The 21,374-nt window shown below is 45.0% G+C and overlaps 1 pseudogene; it reads left to right on the top strand.

Annotated features, from left to right (window-relative positions):
• LOC135218403 (TIMELESS-interacting protein-like) overlaps positions 1 to 21,374 on the top strand; it is a 152,715-nt pseudogene that overhangs the window by 27,468 nt on the left and 103,873 nt on the right.

Genomic DNA, 21,374 nt, shown 5'->3' with positions numbered 1-21,374 from the left:
TTGATGGATGGATCTATGGAGGTGGCTTCTCTCTTTGGATCGGCAGTCCTTAAAAGAGATCTGTCTACAGTTCTTTTTTGACGAAATCGGTGTCTCCTCTACAGAGATCCTCCCTGCTTTATTCGCCCCTGTCTAGTCACCTGTTTCCACAAGAGACAGTGAGAGATATATCTAAGTCTTTATCCGAAAAGGCTACTCAGGATCTGCTTGCGCAGTCGGCAAAAAGACTAAAGCCAGCAGTCCCTTTGGCTAAAAGAGAGAAGCCTGCTTTTCAGCAGCCCTTTCGAGGGAGAACGACGGCTAGACCCTCTCTTAGGAGTAGGAGACCGGTTAAGAGAGGAAGATCAGCACGCAAGCCCTTCCCTAAACCACAATGAGAAAGTAGTCCTCCAGACTACAGTAGGAGCCAGACTGCTGAAGTTTGCGAAAGTCTGGGCTCAGAGAGGGGCGGACAACTGGTCCCTCTCTATCCTCGAGAGAGGATACCTTATCCCCTTCAGGGAGAAGCCTCCCTTAACAACAACTCCAAGGGAGTTAACAGCAAGATACCGAGATTCTTTAAAGAACCAGGCCCTGCTACAACTAGTAGAAGAAATGATGGACAAAGAGGCGATAGAAAGGGTTCAAGACCTTCAATCTCCAGGGTTTTACAACCGTCTTTTTCTTGTACCAAAAGCCTCAGGAGAGTGGAGACCAGTCCTGGACGTAAGTGCCCTGAATCGCTTCGTTGTCAAGACGAAGTTCACGATGGAGACGACTTCCTCCGTTCTTGCAGCTCTTCGTCCAGGGGATTGGATGGTGTCCCTGGACCTTCAGGATGCCTATTTTCATGTACCTATCCATCCCTCATCCAGGAGGTACCTAAGATTCATGGTACAGGGCAAAGTTTTTCAATTTCGAGCCCTATGCTTCGGTCTTGCCACGGCCCCTCAGGTGTTCACGGGTCTTATGAGGAATGTCGCTCATTGGCTTCATATCGAAGGAGTAAGAATCTCGTATCTCGACGATTGGCTGATCCGGGCCCAATCAGAAGATCGATGTCTGGATACTTGATATTAACACTGGACCTAGTTCAGTCCCTGGGACTGTTACTAAACCTCGGGAAGTCCCAGAGAATCCCCAGCAAAGCATTGTCTATCTGGGGATTCTGATGGATTCTCAGGGTTTTCGTGTGTATCCATCAAAGGAACGACAGGAGAGATGTTTACAGAAAGTGACGACCTTCTTAGAGAAAGAACAATGTTCCGCGAGGGAATGGATGAGTCTTCTGGGGACCCTTTCCTCGTTGGAACAGTTCGTTTCTCTAGGGAGGCTACACTTAAGACCCCTACAATTCTTCCTCAGAGAGAAATGGGATCAGAAGCACCAAGAGCTTTCGGACTCCTTTCAGCTCTCAAAGAGCATAAAGGAGGACCTCAGTTGGTGGTTAGAGCCAAACAGATTGAATCAAGGGCTCTCCCTTCAGTTGTCGAGCCCTCGCCTAGTGTTATTTACAGACGCCTCGGAAAAAGGATGGGGAGCGACTCTAGGCTCGAGAGAAGTGTCAGGCACCTGGAGTGGGGAACAGGTGTCCTGGCATATCAACAAGAAGGAACTAGCAGCAGTCCATCTAGCTCTCGTTCACTTCGAACCTCAAGTATTGGGTGCCGTGTTGCAAGTGAATTCGACAACACGACAGCTCTAGCCATATAAGGAAACAGGGAGGGACTCACTCCTTCTCCCTGTTCGAGAAAGCAAAGGAGCTTCTTCTTTGGACGAGGAACGGCGAATAACTCTTCTAACCAGGTTCATCCAGGGGGAAAAGAACGTGAGAGCAGATCTTCTGAGCAGAAGAGATCAGGTCCTTTCCACGGAATGGACTCTGCATTCAGAAGTGTGCGACAAGATTTGGGACCTCTTGGGGAGACCCAATATCGACCTGTTCGCAACGAATTGGAATGCGAGGTTGGAGAACTACTGCTCTCCGATTTCAAGTCAAAGGCAGTTGCAGTGGATGGTTCTCCTTCTGGATTGGAAGGGGATCGACGGGTACGCTTTTTCCTCCTTTCAAGATAATAGGAGAGGTGGTAAGGAAGTTCGTTTCGACGGAGAGCCAAACTGACCCTCATCGCCCCATTCTGGCCAGCCCAAGATTGGTACACAGAGGTACTGGAATGGATGATAGATTTCCCGAGGGCCCTTCCACTGCGGAAGGATCTTCTCAGACAGCCCCACTTCGACAGATACCACAAAAACTCTGACTGTCAAAGGACTCGTCAGAGCGAGGGGGTTTTCACGCAAGGCTGCAAAGGCAATTGCTAGAGCCAGAAGACCTTCAACTCTTCGCGTGTACCAGTCGAAGTGGGAGGTGTTCCGAAGATGGGCCAGGTCCCAGAAAGTATCCTCTTCCAGTACCTCTGTAACTGAAATAGCGGATTTTCTCCTTTATTTGAGGGAGAAATGCAATCTGTCCGTTACCACAATAAGGGGATATAAAAGCATGCTCTCATCTGTTTTTAGACATAGAGGCCTTAATATCTCGGAGGACAAGGATCTGCATGACTTGTTAAGGTCCTTTGAAACCTCGAAGTCCAAGACTATAAGACCACCTAGTTGGAACCTGGATGTGGTTCTTAGATATTTAATGTCCGAGAAATTCGAACAACCTCCTCAAAATTCCTCATTCAGAGACTTGACTAGAAAGTCTCCCTTTCTCTTTCTTTGCATAGCCTCTGCTAAGAGAGTTAGTGAACTTCAGGCTTTAGAAGGAACTGTGGGCTTTAAGGAAGATTCTGCAGTATGCTCCTTTAATCCCCTGTTTTTAGCAAAGAATGAAAATCCTTCTAAACCATGGCCAAGGACTTTTGAGATCAAGGGACTGTCCTCTTTGGTAGGGAGAGACTTAGAGAGGACATTGTGCCCAGTCAGGATCCTCAAGTTCTACCTAGAGAGGAAGAAGCTACTTGGTGGAAATGTGGATAGCCTTTGGTGTTCCGTAAGAAATCCTAAGAGGATGATTTCTAAGAATGCTCAAGCGTATTTTATTAAAGACGTTATCAAAGAAGCGCATGCTTCCTGTGAAGAGGAACATTCAAGGCTTCTAAGAGTCAAAGCACATGAGGTCAGAGCTGTAGCTACCTCTTTAGCGTATCATAGGAATATGTCGATACAGACTCTTGTCGAATCCACCTATTGGAGGTGCAATTCGGTTTTTGCATCAAATTACTTAAGAGACGTGCGAGTCACTTATGATAAGTGCTTCTCTCTCGGACCGTTCGTGTCTGCGGATTCGTTGGTGGGGCAAGGAGCTGAACCTAATCTTTTATAGTTAGTTAAGTTAGTAATTTTAAACGTTTTTTGGTGTTGTGTTTTTATGGTCGATTGGAAGGGGTCTTAGGAATGCTCCTTTCAAATCGTAATGTTAACAAATCTAGTATGGTCAGGTGGTCGGGATTGGTTTTTCGTGCTCCTTGTTAGTGATTTGGACCTAGGCTCTGTCATGTAAGAGGGTTAGTCCCCGTTGATATGACAAAGGTGAAGGCTCTACCATGTAAGTGGGTCAGCCCCCATTGGTATGATCCAAGACAAGGCTCTGTCAAGTAAGCGGGCTCGCCCCCATTGACACGATCCAGAAGCTATCAGTGTCAGGTCTCATCCCCACTGAAACTCTTGAGGCAAGTCAGACTCATAGACAGTATCATGAAGTTTTTCTTATGCCCAATAAGGTAGGAACCAAGGTTTTAATAAGTTTATATATATGACCTACAACAGATGTTGTTTCCCTGTTTTTATTGTTATTTATATTGAGTAACTATCTCTTACCCGCCTCCAAGGGTGTCAATCAGCTAAGTATATATCTGCCGGGGAAGTTGCATGTACAAAAATTATATTGTTAGTATACAATAAAGTTTTGTACATACTTACCCGGCAGATATATACGATGAATGGCCCACCCATCCTCCCCTCAGGAGATAGGTGTAAGAAAAAAATCTGGTCTGAAAACTGGAATGGTTCCTATTCCCGCCACCCAGCGGCGGGAGAGGGTGATCACCTGACCTACCTGTAGCGTGTGCCGCGAGTTTTGAATTCTGTCGGGACGTCAGAGACATAAGCTAAGTATATATCTGCCGGGTAAGTATGTACAAAACTTTATTGTATACTAACAATATCATTTTTCTGGATTGGACTATTGCAGCGTTAGCCTGGAAAATTGAAGATTACCAGTCTCTAGATAAGGATTTTTCTGCCGACTGGCTCAATGTATTGTCCTGTGTGGACAGGGCAGTGAGAGACGGTTCAGGAGAATTGGCCGCCCTATTCACTATGGGAGTACTAAAGAAGAGAGAATGGTGGTGCTCCTTCACATCTCAAGGAGTAACCACGAACCAAAAATCGGCTTTGTTGTTCTCCCCCCTGAGTAAATCTCACCTGTTTCCAGAAGAAACCATCAAGCATGTGCTGTCGGACCTCAAGAAAAAGTCCAGCAATGATCTTTTTCAATCAGCAAGAAGACCTAAGGAACCTCCAGCGACAGGAGCCAAAGCTTCTCCTCTACAAAAGCATCCCTTTCGATGAGGTAAGAGGTGGCAGCAGAGACCAAGAACTAATCTTCGAACCACCTCCAAGTCTACCAAGAAACCTTCCTTTAAGACAGAGAAATGATCGGAAGGTCCTACACACACCCGTGGGGGCAAGACTCCACAACTACTGGGAGGAATGGAGTCGAAGAGGAGCAGAACAGTGGGTAATTCAGGTGCTTCGAGAAGGATATGTGATCCCTTTTACGCAGGATCCACCACTGTCCAATACACCTGTCTGTTTGACAGCATACTCGACAGGATCAACAAGAGCTTTTGCTTTAGCTAAAGAAGTAGATGAGCTCATCAACAAAGAGGCCATAGAGGAGGTAACAGACACGAACTCCCCAGGGTTTTACAACAGGCTCTTCGTAGTCCCCAAGGCATCAGGGGGATGGAGACCTGTGTTGGACGTAAGCGCTCTGAACCTCTTCATCCGGAAGACAAAATTCCGAATGGAAACCAGTCGATCGGTAATGTCAGCCATCCAACCGGGCGACTGGATGGTATCTCTCGACATGAAGGATGCATACTTCCATGTCCCCATCCATCAGAACTCTAGGAAGTTCCTGAGATTCGTCTTCAAGAAGAGTCTTCCAGTTCAGAGCGCTCTGCTTCGGTCTGTCAACCACCCCTCAAGTATGTACTCGGATTCTCGCTCCTCTGGGAAAGTGGCTGCATTTGATGGGGATTAACACAGCTTTTTACTTAGATGACTGGCTCCTGAGAGCTAGATCCAGTTGTCAGTGTGTGAAGGACTTGGAGAAGACGTTTACTTTGGGTATCATAGTAAACACGGAGAAGTCCCAATTGATTCCAACTCAGAGGATTCTCTATTTAGGGATGATACTAGACTCTCTAGCTTTTCGGGTTTTTCTCTCCCCGAAGTCCAGCAATTTCTGGTTCGCCCGTATTGCTCAGCGCTCGAATGGATGAGCCTACTCGGGACCCTGGCTTCAGTGGAGAGTTTTGTCAGGTTAGGACACCTACACATGAGCCCGCATCAGTTCTTCCTGAAAGCAAATTGGTCTCAGAAGACACAGTCGGACTCACTAGTTTTCCCCCTGACGGAAGAGATAAAGATGGATCTTCGTTGGTGGCATTCAAGGGAAAGATTACAAGAAGGAGTCTCCCTAGTCGTGTCGAACCCCGACCTGCAGTTCTTCTCAGATGCCTCAGACAGCGGATGGGGAGCCCTCCTAGGAGACAAGAGAGTATCAGGTCTGTGGGTGTTACCAACAGAATGGACTCTGGAAGCTTTGGGGAAGACCATCGATAGATCTGTTCGCCACATCGAGGAACAATCACCTTCTCTTTTTCTGTTTTCCGATTCCAGGACCACTAGCATGGAGAACAGATGCAATGCTGCTAGATTGGACAGGACTGGACGTTTATGCTTTTCCTCCCTTCGGGATGATAAGAGGTCTTAAACAAGCTTCAATTGCACCAGAATGTGACAATGACCCTAGTAGCGCCATTCTGGCGCAGGAAAGAGTGGTTCCTGGACTTTCTCAATCTGCTTGTGGATTTTCCCCAGACTACTTCCACAAAATCCATCGCTTCTCTGACAACCCCATTTCAACCGATATCACCAAGGGTTGTCCGCTCTGGCCCTGACAGGATTCAGACTGTCAGGAACCTGGTCAGAGCAAAAGGGTTTTCGCGAAGGGCGTCAGAAGCTATTGCTAGCTGCAGAAGCAGCTCTTCTGCCAAGCTCTACCAGTCCAATTGGAGAGTCTTTAGGTCATGGTGCAGACGACATAATATCTCTTCTTCTGAGACATCTATGTATACATAGAACAGAAAAAATTAGAGGCTCATCCAATCATTTTTGGTGCTCGGTGAGAATCCTTCTCGCCCGTGTTTAAGAATGCACTGGCGTTCTTCTTGCAGAATATTATTGTAGAGGCTCATTCCCAAGTGAAAGAAACTGACTTTAATGCTCCAAAAGTGAAGGCTCATGAGGTGAGAGCAGTGGCTACGTTGCCTTCCTTTAAACATAACCTCTCTTTGGATTCAATCATAAAGCAACACATAGTATTGGAAATGCAAATCAGTGTTCGCTTATCATTACCTGAGGGAAATCGAGACTATTTATGACAACTGCAGTACCCTGGGTCTGTATTTAGTGGTTGGTTAAGGGGAGCCTGGAGCTATTATGGTGTACTAGGATTATCCTTCAGTCAAAATTTTAGTTGGGTACAGGTTCTTAAAAATAATTTTAGAGGTGATACGTTTTACTCTGGTAAATTTGTTGTTTTATGGGACTGAGCATCCTTCGAGTGACCATGCTGGCCTCGGACTATTAATTAACTGCATGGATCCCACTAAAGTAGAGGATGACTCTTGGCTATACCGCCATGTCTCTATGAGTTGAGATGAGCATCTTTCAGAGGCAGTAATCATCATCTGTTCAGCTCTCTTAACAAGTAAGGAACCAGCAAGCATTCTCACAGATGCTAGCACTAAGTACATAGTATTTTGTTTTTGTTATTTATGTGAAAAGTATGTGCCTATCAATGGATACCACTACCTACAATATGGGATTCAGTTATGTAACTACTTGGTAAGTTGCATACATAAAAATGACATTTTTACGATAAAATAAGATTTTATGTATACTTACCAAGTAGTTACATGATCAAAGCCCCCCTCCTCCCCTCACATGGATGGTAGGGCAGAAACAACTGAAGTTCGTTGGTTCCTCTCTCCCACAATACTGGGCGGGGGTATCACCTGACCAAAACAAACCGAGCACTACTGCCAATTTAAAACATTCTAGCTGCAGACAGATTTAGAAACTATAGCTATGTAACTACATGGTAAGTATACATAAAATCTTATTTTATCATAATGTAATTTTTATCATTACATTGAATTTATTGTGTAATAACATTTTATTTTTGTGTGTGAAATGGTACTGCTGTTACATACATATTATAGTAAAAATCTTACTGCATCTTCTTTCATCAACAATATCATGATCCATGATACCTTAAAATCATTCCCTCCCTCTATCTCAAGTTAGCTGTGCCTCACTGCAATGACAAATGATTTTAGCTTTGTTCTTTCATTTTCTATTCAGTTGAATATTGTTTAAACTATACTGTCACTCAGAGCACCGAACACTGGCTCAATTAAGACTTTTTTTATTGTTTCTGTATTACATTTGCTTGTTTTCATATTTTATCATTGTTAAATTTATTGTGAAATTCCTTTTTTTTTTATGAGAATTGTTATTGCTTTTACATATGTACAGGAATATTTTAACTCTCTTCTCCTTCTCTCCTCATCATATCAACGCTCCCTTGTTGGCGTGCAGTTTTGTACATCTTTAATGCTAAATGTTATATGTATTGCAATGCTTTATTCTTTTATTTATTTTGTTGAATATGGTTATCATTAAACTATACAGGCAGTTCCCAGGTTACGACGGGTTCAGCTTACAACGTTCCGAGGTTAAGGCGCTTCTCAATTATATTCATCAGACAGTATTTCCAGGGTTACGACGCCTACAACGCTGATCTGGCAGATGAAATATGACACCAAAAATGCAAAATAATCAATATTAGAAGGTTTTTTTGATGAAAAATGCAATAAGAATGCAGTTTACATAGTTTTCAATGCACCCAAAGCAGTTAAAGTAAGGATTTCTTAGGATTTTTAACGATGTTCCGGCTTACGACGCGTCTCAAGAATGGAACCCCTGTCGTAACCCGGCGACTGCCGGTATATTGTAAATGAAAAACCATGTTAATAGTTTTTCTTGTAGGATGCAGTAGGCTGTCAAATATAAGTATGTTAACAAGGTAATTGGTTAGTAGGAAGTACAGTAGTACCTCAGGATACAAAATTAATCCATTCCGAAGTGGCCATAGTAAAGGGATTTGACGTAAGGAAAAATCTATTTCTGGGCGATTGGCTCGTGTCGCCAGCGAAATATCCTTTTAATCTATTATTTCTAGGGTAAATGTACTAACACATACCAGAGAATAAATAAAATAAAGAAAAAGGTCAGTATAACTGACTCGCTCACCCTCCAAGAGGGTGTCGGTATGAACACTAGGCGAGTGAGACCACTACCACGAGCCAAATGCCAATAGAAATCTCCCACTACAAAAAACCCTCCATGAGGAGAGCCGACCCACAGAGTGAGCAGCTCGTACTACTACTACTCCATCCCATGCTGCCGACTGCTGCGCCTCTGGTGGCCATCCTGAAGTTTAGCAGACAATCTGGGCGAAGGGATGGGTAGGGTGGGATTTCGCTGGCGACACGAGCCAATCGCCCAGAAATAGATTTTTCCTTACGTCAAAATCCCTTTTCTGGGCTCAGCTCGTGTCGCTGCGCGAAATCGTACCAGAGAAATAGCACAAGATTGTAAACAAAAGTAATAAAATAAATCAGAATAGGTCTCAAATAAAAGAGAAAATAAATATAAAAAAGAATATAATTGCTAAAAAGATACAAATACACAGTGATACAAAAAAAATAGAAATATGCTTAAATTACACTTAATTCTAATCATGTTTCTTATCATAGGTAATTTACATATGTACAGAGGTAAAAATGGCTTACATGTAACAAAATGGTATCTGTGTAAAGGCATGTATCAAAAATATAATAGCAATTAAAATAATCAAATGACAAATTAATCAACAATGATAATATATAAGGAATGTATATGACTTAATATACAAAACCCGTAACCATTATAAATAAGATATCCCCACCCCTAGCATAAAAATAAGGGGTAACATCCATGAGATCAATATCTATAATCATCTGTGAGTGTCCCTAGCAAAAAAATAAGGGGCACCCATTACATTCATCATAAAAGCAGCTGAAGACAAGGTGAATGTAAATGAACACGGCAGGAATAGACGAACTGTTGGGGGTGAGGCAGGTAGAGAAAGGAGGACTGAATCTTCTACTACAATTAACTAGAGTCAGGGGGAAACTATGTTACCCGCTGCTACTGCTGAAAATTCAGAGCTTCCAAGGAGGTTACGGTTAAGGTAATGAGTTTGTTGAACACTGTCGGCGATTTCCATCCGGTATACTTTTTCAACTCATCGAAGTTCATTGTTGGAAAATAATTAATTTGAGGTGGCTACTGCCTGACATCATGTGCTTTCGGAAAGAGTCAGGATGGCTTGCTTAATAAAGTACAGGATTTGTTGCCTGATGCCTTTAATGGATAAAGTTCCACCTTTTTCCCTCTTAAAGAGGGACCCGATGGAGGATGAGGAGGTCCTGGACAGAAAGGCGTAGGTTGTAACTGGGCAAAGAGATACATCTTGTGGAAGGGGTAGTACCTTCCAAGGTTCCCACCTCATCAAAGGATCTTCATTCTTTGCTAAAAAGCTACGTTCCGGAGAAAGTAGGACTTCCCCTGTGGGAAGGAATTGAATATGATCCGGATCTCTGGATAAAAGCCGACAGTTCTGAAATTCTTGCTCCTGAAGCTAAGCTTAATAAAAACAGGGTTTTTCTTAAGAGCATTATAAACGAGCATGTGTCATTATCGGTTTCTTTTGAAGCCAGTTTTAGAACATCGTTTAAGAACCATGAAACTGACGTAGGCCTTACAGAAGGTCTAAGTCTAGCACATGCCTTAGGAATAGACGAGAAGTAGGAATCCGTCAAGTCTATGTTGAACCCAAATTGAAATATCTTTTTCAAGGCTGACTTGTTTGTCGTAATCGTGCTAGCTGCTAAACCTTTTTCAAATAAGGATCTGAAAAAGGATATAGCTGAATTAACTGTCATGATTCTATATCTGATTCTCTCAGGAAGATTGCTAACTTTTTGACAGCAGCATCATACTGTCTCAAAGTTGAATCCCTTTTATCGGATTCCAAGAAGAGAATATTCTGAGGGTCAATATTCGCATCTCTTTTTGCCGCAAACTTCATGAAATCCATAAAGTTAGGGTTTTGAGAATCCCTGAGGAAGCGAACACAGTCTTCGTTTGTACTGACTGGGAGAGCCTGGGATTGGGGATCCGAAGAGGACGAAGGCCCAGTTCCAGAATTAGGGGATACCAATTGCTCTTCGGCCAGTCTGGGGCTACTAGAGCCACTTGACCCTTGAATGTCCTGAGTTTGTTTAAAACTTTCATGAGAAGATTCACTGGAGGAAAGACATAAATCTTCTTCCAGTTGTTCCAGTCTAGAGCCAGGGCGTCCGTGGCATAGGCCAGAAGGGTCCAGGTTGGGGGCTACATAACACGGCAGTTTGTGATTCGCTTGATGATGCGAAGAGATCCACCTGTAGCCCTGGAACTCTTTGAAGGATCCATTGGAAAACGAACTGTTTTTTGTCCAGTGACCATTCCGACTCTAGGGGCACTGATCGGGATAACGCGTCTGCTATGACGTTTCTCACTCCAGCTATGTGAGTGGAGGAGAGATGCCAACTGAACTTGTCTGCCAGGGAGAAGATGGCTACCATGACATGATTTAGATGACGTGACTTGGAGCCTCCTCTGTTTATACAATGTACTACCACTGCGCTGTCCAGACTAGCTTTATGTGGGAGTACTTTGGGTGGGCGCAACCTTTTTAGAGTCAAGAACACTGCCATTGCCTCCAGTACGTTTATATGGAACTGACTGAACTGAGGTGACCAAGTTCCTTGAACCTTTTGACCTGGGAATACCCTCCCCAACCGCTTAAGGACGCGTCTGTGTGGATGGTGATCCTGGTGGAGGGAACTGAAGGGGTACTGACACTGACAAATTCTTGACTTTCGCCCACGGAGGCCGAAGTCGATTCTTTAGAATCAGAGGGACTGAGGATAGTTTTGTCCCTGGACCTGACATTTGCTCGTGAGCGCCAGATTCTGGTTAGGTCTTTCAGTTTGGCTTTCATTAAGACGTTCGTCACTGATGCAAACTGGAGAGAACCCAGGATCCTCTCCTGAGCCCTCCTTGACGCCAGTTTGTGACTTAGAAATTGCTTGACTGACTTCGCTATTTCTTTCCTTTTGGTTGATGGAATCGACAGAGTATGGGAGGATAGATTCCATTGAATGCCCAGCCACTGAAAGTTTGACTTCTGGAGTGAGTCTTGACTTGGTTCCTGTTTATCTTGAAGCCTAGATATTCCAGGACTGAATCACTTTCAGTGTAGCTCTGTTGCATTCCCTCGACTGTTGAAGCCCAGATCAACCAATCGTCGAGATACGCTACTACCATAATCCCTTGTGACCTGAGTTGTTGCACTACCACTTCCGCTAGTTTCGTGAACACCCTGGTGCCACGTTGGTCCGAAGGGAACTACCTTGAAGGAGAATGCCTGGTCTCCTATCTTGAAACCCAGATATGGACGGAAGGTGTCTTGCAATAGGGATATGATAGTAGGCGTCTGTAGATCGATAGAGGTGGTGACGGCCCCACGGGGAAGTAAGGTCCGCACCTCGAGATCGTGAGCATCTTGAACTTGTCGCAGCGGATGGCTAAGTTTAAGCGGGACAAGTCTAAGATTACCCTTCTTTTTTGTGAGCCTTTCTTTGGCACGCTGAACAAGCGACCTTGAAATTTTAATCTCTTGACTCTCGCTATAACTCCTTTCTGAAGGAGGTCCTCTGCGTACTCTGTCAATTCCTTGGAGGAAGTTGACGGAAAGGTCTGGATGAGGTAGGGTTGGGTTCGTCAACCAGCTCCAACCCAGGCCTTTTGACACTATGCTCTGAGCCCATTCGCTGAAGTTCCACCGGTGGCGAAAGTGAAACAGCCTCCCTCCTACCTGAAGTTCTTCATTGGTTCTGGTAACCGCCTCGGCCTCCTCTGAAGTGCTTTCCCCCTATTAAAGGGGCCTCCCGAACCCTCTCCCACGAAAAGGAACGCTTACCTCTGCCTCCAGTTACCCGAGCGGTCAATACTTCTGTGAAGCTTGACTCTCGAAGGCTTGATTGTTAAGCTGGAGAGATGGCGTAAGAGGTGGAGGGCTGAGGCTGAGGGGATATCACATAAATTGGTTGTGATTGAGCTTTAGAAGTGGAAGGTTGGGCTGTTTGCACTAAGGGCACCGCTGGAACTTGCTGAGGAAAGCGTGGCTGCTTTTTCTGGTAAGGTTGGAAACGCCTAGGTTTCCTCTGTCCCTTACCTTTAGGTGTTAGGTCTTGCCTCCTCTTAGCCTAAGGCCCCAACGGTCCTTAAGGCTCTGGTTCAGCCTCGTAGCCTCTGACTGGACTTCCTTCACCATAGCTTCTGGGAAGAGATTCTGCTCCCCAGATGTTAGACGAGAGAGTAACCTATTCGGCTCATGTCGAATGGTTGCCTCTTGTAGGACATGCTTCCTACAATTCGTTCTAGCAGTGGCAAACTCAAACATATCCGACTGAACCGTTGAGTCAGGGATTTGGTCATGAGTTTAAAAAGCGGTCTGAGCCATAGGCTATGGTTGCTACCTCGGTCATAGCCATAGAGTTAATTGACCTGGCTAATCGCGATTTCGCGTCAAATTCAGCCTGAATAAGGCTATCTGGGAGCCTGGGTAGCTTTTCACCAAACTGCTCCATAGCACAGTCCGGTTTGAGTTTGCCAGCTGAGAAGGTGTTCGGCAAGTCTTCCCACAATTCTCCGGCTGAGGGGAGCAACGGAGATGTGGAATCTGCTTCCTTCAATTGAGGCATGGGTTCCCCTTCTGCCGGCCGTGGGATGGTAGACCTCGCGATCTTTGTCAGGAACGGGAAGCGGGGTTAGCTCTCATCCATTGTGAAAATGGTAAAGGGACTCTTAAAAAGGTTGTATCTTGGTATTAGAACAATCCATGTCCTCTAAACACCTGAGCCATTCTCTCTGAGCCTGGTCTCGTGAATAGAGGACTGTCTCCTTTGGTACCCTATCATCCCGAACCATGGCTGTAAGCCTTGCGTAGCCTATGAACGGAGGCTGGAGGTCTTCCGGGTAGAACTCGAAGTCCTCTATCCTTCGAGTTCCAAATTCCGGTATAGAAATTGAGACCGTCTTGGAAGGGGGCGTATGACGCTACTCTCCATGGATTGTTCATCGAGAACGGAGGTAGCGAGTCATACGGAGGAGCTGAGTTCCACTCGTATTGGAAAGTGGAGGAGAGGCTAGAGGGGCTTCTCTCAGTCCGGCTATAATGGAGGCCTGGAAGTAATCTATCCGACAAACGAGAGATCATTTGTTCCATGCTACTCTTTAGGGACCCAACCAGGTCGCCCACCTGTTGCAACAGGCCAGCATTGGAGTCCAAGGCCGGAGCTGCTGCGGAGGTGGAGGGGTGGCTCTGAATCGGAAACCAAGGGTAGTGGAACTGGTGACTCTGCCGGGGTGTGAGATCTCTCTCTGGAGGATTTACTCCTCGAGGACTTAGAGCCGGAGCTAGAAGCTTTAGACCTGTCTGCTCCGGGATTCCCAGCCGGAGACTTACGCGAGGAGGATGAAGCCGAAGTCGTCTTCTTAGACGACGACGACGTCTTAGTCAAGGATTTCACTGCTTGACCCTTGACCTTAGGTCTAACCGAAGCGTCAGGAGGAGTATACAATTCATCACCTGTAAAGCCTTGGAAGGATGGAGAGGTTGCAGGAGTAGAAGAAACAGTTACGCCCAAGGGTGACCTTGGGTGTCCACCTTACCTACCTCGACCAACAGGTCGTCTACACCTACCATAGGTTCCACATTAATATCTAAAGTCGCGACGTCCGTGGAGATATCCTGGTCTTGGTCAGTTAATGAGGCAGCCAGCTGTTGTTGGATGAAGGCGATAGTCGGGGCCGCCTACTGGGCGGTGACGTATCCTGTCGCCTTGCCTCCGGGGAAGATTAACAGCGCCAACCGCTTCTCTAAGATGTAGGGCATACCCTTGGCGGCGTTCTTCCCAAAACCGCCGACCCAGGCCCGCAGGGTTGCCAGTGCGGTATCCCTCACTGCCGGCCGCCTGGAAGAGAGGGCGTAGATTAGAGTTTAAGAATCACTTAAAACCTAAAACTTAAAGTATAACTTAAACTTAGATGCCTTAAGTTAAAGTGAATGATGAAAACTTAAGCACTAAAACAGAAGCGGAGCAGCTACCGGAGATGGAATACTTACCCCTTCTAAAAGCTGGCTCACCAGATCGTAACATATGGTACACGTCTCATGGTACCAGACCTGGATGTCCCCGTGCGGAGTCGCGCATGGAGCATGGGACGGCAAACTTCGTGTCCACATGGGTCCTGAAGTGGCGGCGCATCCGGATGCTCACAGTTGGTGGCCTGTAAGTGGGAAGCCACATGAGTATCTTAAAGAATATCACTTACAGGCTAAAAGGACAGAAGAACTCCGTTGCATGCCGGAGCTCGGAAAAAATTTGGGCATAACCCCCCCCTGCTTCGCCTGAATAGGCTATTCAATCCCGGAGAGATCCGGTAAGACACGTAAGGGAGGGGGGGAAGGTTTAAGGTACTTAAGATAAACTTATAGTTAATCTAATAACACTTAAACCTAAAACTCAAACGAACCGGACCAAGTCCAGTGCGTAGCGGAGTGTAGTAAACTCAGCAATACGGTAAGGTAGCAGGGACCCACTGTATGTTCCGGTCCACTCTACTGGGTGGACTAACATCTTTCCGCGGATGGATGCCAGGACTCCGATCAGGAAAGGAGCCCTAGTAAGGTGGGAAAGAGCGAGAAGACATACAGGCTCGAGCGAACACGGAGCGACAAGGAAGCAACGGATGGGGGGAAAGGCCAGTACCCCCCCACCACATTACCACCCGGCCGGACCGAGAAGCCGGAGAGGTCGAGTCCAGTCTGGGTCCTGTCCCGTCTCCCTGGCCCCTCCGCCTGGGGGAGAGAGGGAAGCAGGCTCGGGTATGTGGAGCGAGCATGGGCAGACCGACCCACCCTCCCCCGACTCTATGGAAGAGCGGGAGGGGGGGGAAGGTGACTGGGCAGGCGTCTGGCTGTCTCGTGATCGCGTAGTGACCACGAGGCGGTAAGACCAAAACAAGACAACTAAGCCTAGGACACAACTGATCAGAGAGATGCTATCGGGAAGCAACTGAACTGAAAAGCAGTAGCATATAGGCCCACTGGCCAAAACCAACTGATCAGAGAGATGCTATAGGGAAGCAACCGAAACTGATGAGCGGTAGAATAGGCTCAATGAGCCAGGACCTAGGCTAAGCCAGACGACCTAACTAACCTAACCATAACAAAATACATGGTACAATTAAATAAAAATAAAAGAAAGAAAACAATATAGTAGGAGAAAAAATCCAGGAGTGTACGGCTAACCCGAAGGAAAGTCTACCACTCAAGCTAGTCAGAGGCCGATACTAAGAGCCGGGACTAGGGTCTGGAAAGAAGAAGCCTACATAAGGTAAAAGACATGCATGCATGACAAACCTGAGTAGACAGTACCCTAAGTAAAACGGATAATTAATATAGAGCGTACATAGATAAAGGGATATCTAGGTATGGGAGACCAAGAACGAACCCACCACGAGGCAGAACCATGCTGCCATGCTTCCGACCCAGAGTTCGTATTTATACCTAAAAAACGGCAAATACTGTCTCAGGGCCGGAAAAAAACCAACTAACCATAAATACTGAGTACTTAACTTAGCTGCTGCGATAGCTGCACGCTCCATTATAGATAAATCCAACGAAAGGGCACAAAAAACACAGAGAGAAAAATAGCACGTGTGACTCGTGTGCGCTAACTGAAAAGGATGGCCACCAGAGGCGCAGCAGTCGGCAGCATGGGATGGAGTAGTAGTAGTACGAGCTGCTCACTCTGTGGGTCGGCTCTCCTCATGGAGGGTTTTTGTAGTGGGAGATTTCTATTGGCATTTGGCTCGTGGTAGTGGTCTCACTCGCCTAGTGTTCATACCGACACCCTCTTGGAGGGTGAGCGAGTCAGTTACTGACCTTTTTCTTTATTTTATTTATTCTCTGGTATGTGTTAGTACATTTACCCTAGAAATAATAGATTAAAGGATATTTCGCGCAGCGACACGAGCTGAGCCCAGAAATCTGATTTTTTCGTATCTTGAACCACATTTTACATGTAAATTGCCTAATTCGTTCCAAGCCCTACAAAAATACCCCAGTAAATTTTATAATAAAGCTAAATTGACCAATGAACAATGAAATACAACAATTTGGACCATTAAATACCTAACTTAAACTACATATACAGGCAGTCCCTGGGTTATGATGGGTTCGGCTTACGACGTTCCGAGGTTAAGGCGCTTTTCAATTATATTCATCAGAAATTATTTGCAGGGTTGCAACGCCTACAACGCTGATCTGGCAGAACAAATATGACATTGTAAATGCAAAATAATCAATATTTGAAGTTTTTGTGATGGAAAATGCAATAATAATGCAGTTTACATAGTTTTTAATGCACCCAAAGCATTAAAAGTAAGGTTTTCTTAGGATTTTTGATGATGTTCCGGCTTACGACAATTTTCGGGTTACAACGCGTCTCAAGAATGGAACCCCCGTCGTAACCCGGGGACTGCCTGTACTGTTAATATGTACTACATACCTGTAAATAAAGTGTATTAGTGTACATGGTACAAGAAATACTGTACGTGCATACGTACTTATGTAGTAAAATGTGGAACCTTACCTTTCGAGTGAGGCGATCTCCGAAAGTGGTGACAGAGGAGGAAGACAAATGGCAGAAAACTTGAACACTTAACTTTATGAAACATAAAAAAATGACAGGAAACATTGACACTAAACTTTACGAAACACATTAACAAATGGCAGAAAACGTTAACACTTAACTTTACAAAAACTTAAAATTAAATTCCTTTTTTTTTTTTTGTCTATTTGATTTTTAATTTTTTTTTACTATTGTATACTTTACATTTTTTTTTTTTTTTTTTAAATTTCAATTTCTTTACCACCGAATGGATGCCAGTCAGTTACGGAATTTATCAAACCACCCCCGAGAAGCCTTGAAGTCTGGGGTTGTCGTAGATGTCCCTTCTCCTCCGTCGTCTTCGGCGTGGGCAATCAGATCACCGAAAATAGCGCTAGCCTTGTGACAGATTACCGTCTCGGTTATAGTATTGCCAGCGATTTCTTTGTCCTCAATCCATTGAAGAAGCAGCCTCTCCATCTCATCATGCACGTGGCTCCTCTTGTTGGACAAAATAGTCACGCCCTTGGAAGATGTAGCTGCTTTGATGGCTTCCTTCTGCTTAAGAATGGTGCCTATCGTCGACGGATTTTGGCCGTATTCTTTAGCGATCACACTCAACCACATGCCAGCCTCATACTTCTTGATAATATCCATTTTTGTCTCCATAGAAAGCATCCTTTCCTTTCCGTAACTTCAGCAACTTTCTTGGGACCCATGACTATACGTACGTAATTAAGTTACTAATTAAGTTCTCACACAACACGATAAAGTGCAAAGCGAAATTACTAACACGAATTTACGTTAACAAACAAAATCGTATATGAACGAACTAATTCCGCATGCTTACGATAGCGATGCTGTTACCGAGTGGCTGAAGAACGCCTTTATGTAGAGCACGATGGGAGAAATGCTGACCAATAGGAGAGCAGGAACTTACGGCAGTGACTAGCATCAGGAGCCAATGGGAGAGCAGGAGGATGGTGGCGAGTCTACTCAGTTGGTGGCGCGCGAGTTTTAAAATTATTTTCGGCGGTCCAGGCGAATCTCAGGCCTTTACAGTAACACCCTTTCTTAACCTGAATTATTTTTGTATGCAGAGGCAAAAAAATCTTCGCATTTGCTTTCGTAACTTGAATTTTTCTTAAGTTGGGACTTTTGTATGTCGAGGTTCCACTGTATGAGCATTTGTTCAACAAATGATACAAAATTTTCTCAAAAATTTTCTTTGGAAAATGGAATGTGACCTAAGAAACGTTGGGCAAATGAGGTACCACTGTAGGTACTGTTTAATATTAATATACAAACCAACAATTTGTGATAGCCTTGCAGGCTGTCTTCCCCCAGTGTGTGTCTCTGGGCCAGCGGCCAAGGACATAACATTCCCCCCCATGACTTCCTCATGCCCTCTGCTTGTAAGGGCATGACAGTATATCTTTTATGAATATTTTGGGTGTTGCTCTTGCTGCTCGGGCTGTCAGTGAGTTTGCTGGGAGGAAACTTCAGAGGAGGGTTTTGCCAATCGTCATCAGAGGTGTTTCGCTTCTGATGGCACCCTTGGTAACCACCCGTTCATTGTTGTTTCTCTCTTCCGGTAATCTTTCTTTAGCATTTGCTCCTTTGGGAGGGTTCTCTCCTTTGCCTTGTTGGGCAGAGTGGAGGCCTGGTTTGGAGATTGGGCGACCTCTTCAAAACGGCCTCCTTCCACTTTGTAGGGTAATTACCCTTGGAGCGAGAAGTCATTTTCTATTAATAATTTTTTCTTTTTTCTTCAGATTGACAGTGAGCAATGAAGGCACAGCAGTAGATGAGTGAACTGTCATCGTTGGCTTTTCTTTCCTTTAGGATTTTCTACTTTGGCACTCCTGAATGCTGTGGCACTGCCTTGTTGTGCCTGCAGTCTACCTGCTCCTGCTGTGCCTCCTGTCTTGGCCAGGGCCCGGTCTGGTGCTTCATTCTCTGACCGAGCACTTGATGCCCTGGTCTCAGCTGAGTACCTGGAGAATTAGCAGGGAGATTCTCTAAAGAAGTCTACCAGACTTCTAAGGGACTGCCTCTCAAGAGTACTGTCATGTTTTTGGAGTCTCGAGGGTGCAAGAGGCCTCTGACTGAGCAACTGGTGTCTTGGTCTTGACCGAGCTCCTGGCGTTTCGGTCTTGGCCGAGCACCTGGTGTCTTGGTCTCGACGGAGCACCTAGAGAAGCAGTGTGATAATTTACCTAAGAAGTCCTACCAGACTCCTAAGGAACTGCTGCTCTTCAGGGAGGCAGGATTCTCTTGTTGGCTCTTCCTGCTCGTAGGGTGGGAGCCGACTCACATTCCCCTATGGAGTCTCGTGGGTGTGACCTCTACAGACCGCGCTCTCGGCGCCAGTTTAGAAGTCTGCAGCCAAGACCCCAATTTTTAGGGTGAATTTTAGGATTTAAAGGTCTTCTTATATGTGGAAATATATGGTATTTAAAATTATGGCTTACATATTAAGAAATCAAATCTGTTTGTAGAATATGAGTACTATTTGACCAGGCTTACCATGAATAGCATGCAGGAATGGGTTTGTCTCATAACTCATAACTATTACCTTTTTCCAGGTCAGCAAGCAGAGGCCTCGGCAGTTGTGTTGAAACCAAAGCGTGTGATAAAGAACCCAATGCCAAAACTAGATTTAGTAAGGTAAGAAATTTGGGAGAATGACTGTTATTTTGAATATACGTAGGTAAACATGTTCTAAAAGTCTTGACTACAGTGGGTCCCCCGTATTTGTGTTCTCCAGATTCACGCATTTGCAGAACGTATACCCCCATTATTTGGGGAAAATTCACCTGTTCATTGTATTTTTCTATTATGGAGAAGTAATGACAGTAGTTTATATTCGACAATGTCTCCAAGGGTTGCATGAGAGAGAGAGAGAGAGAGAGAGAGAGAGAGAGAGAGAGAGAGAGAGAGAGAGAGATTGGTGAAGAATAAATGGGAGTGGTTAAATGGCGGTCGGAAGCGTGTGTTTGTTGTGTAGATCAGTGGCGGGAGTCTGTTACAAGAGTCGTAAGCAGTAAGGCGTCTGTTGAAGGCATGAGTTGGTTTTGGCAGCAGTTATCCGTAGGTGGCTAGTTGATTTTGTGTTATATGATTGATTTTGGTGTTGTAAAGTTGTTGTGTGTGTGTGTGTGTCTGGTGGTGGTGAAGCTGAAAAGATTGGTAGTGCGTTCGGTGTCTGTGAGTGGTGGTTGGGGCAGTGTTGGTGTTGGCGGGTTGTTGTGCTGGGATGAGTTATGTGGTTGTCATGTTGTTTTGAGCTGTTGGTGTTCTTCTGCTCAGTGATTTGTCGGGTTGTAAGTTGTTGTGGGGTTGTGGTTCTTGGTTGGTTGGTTTGTGATGTGATTATATAGAGCTAGAGGTGGTTATGTGTTTGTGTTTTGTGTGCTTGGTATTTCGTTAAACCAGTTGTCCTGCACGTAAAAAGTAACGTAAAGAGGAAAGTGTGGCTGTGGGGAATTTTGTCAGCTTGTGCGATTAACGTAACTGTGGGGAGTTTGCTTGCTTTTTTCACTTAGCATTGATTGCGCCCGAACAGGGACTGCTGGTGTGGCAGCTGCAGGACGATTGGTCTAGGCAAGTGTGTGAGTGGTGAGAAAATTTGGGATGGAAGGATTGAGTGAGGTGGAGAGGCTGAAGGAGGAATTGAGGTTGGAGAGGGAAGTGAGAGGACAATTGGAAGTGGAGAATGACAATTGGAAGTGGAGAATGAGAGGTTGAGGGTGGAGTGTGAGGAGCTGAAGAGCGAGTTAGAGGAAATGAGAGGAATGTTAAGGGGGCTGGCCGGCTAATGCCCTTTTTTAAGGACAGGACTTTGATATTCATACCACTTAATAAGGTGACTTGGGACATCTCCAAACCGCATATGATTTTCGCCTCTGACCTTCGGTTTTGTGACGCCAGGGCGATTTATCCCGAAATATCCCATTTTTCAAATTCTATCTCCTCCCTTGATATTTAATATTAAGACCTGGGATTACTACCATATAAAGACCTGATGTAGACCTCCAATCAAATGAAGAGTTTTTTTTATAAAAGTAATTTTTTTGCTAGATATGAATTTTTCAATATGGTAAAAAAAATAAACCCTATAAATCAAGAGAAAAAAATTTATAAAAAAAAATATGAAACAAAAATTGGTAAAAAAAAGGGCTTGGATTTTGATTGCTTTTA

This window comes from Macrobrachium nipponense, chromosome 9 (genome assembly GCF_015104395.2).
Source record: "Macrobrachium nipponense isolate FS-2020 chromosome 9, ASM1510439v2, whole genome shotgun sequence".
NCBI classification, from domain to species: domain Eukaryota; kingdom Metazoa; phylum Arthropoda; class Malacostraca; order Decapoda; family Palaemonidae; genus Macrobrachium; species Macrobrachium nipponense.
This window is presented reverse-complemented; position numbering and strand designations above follow the sequence as displayed.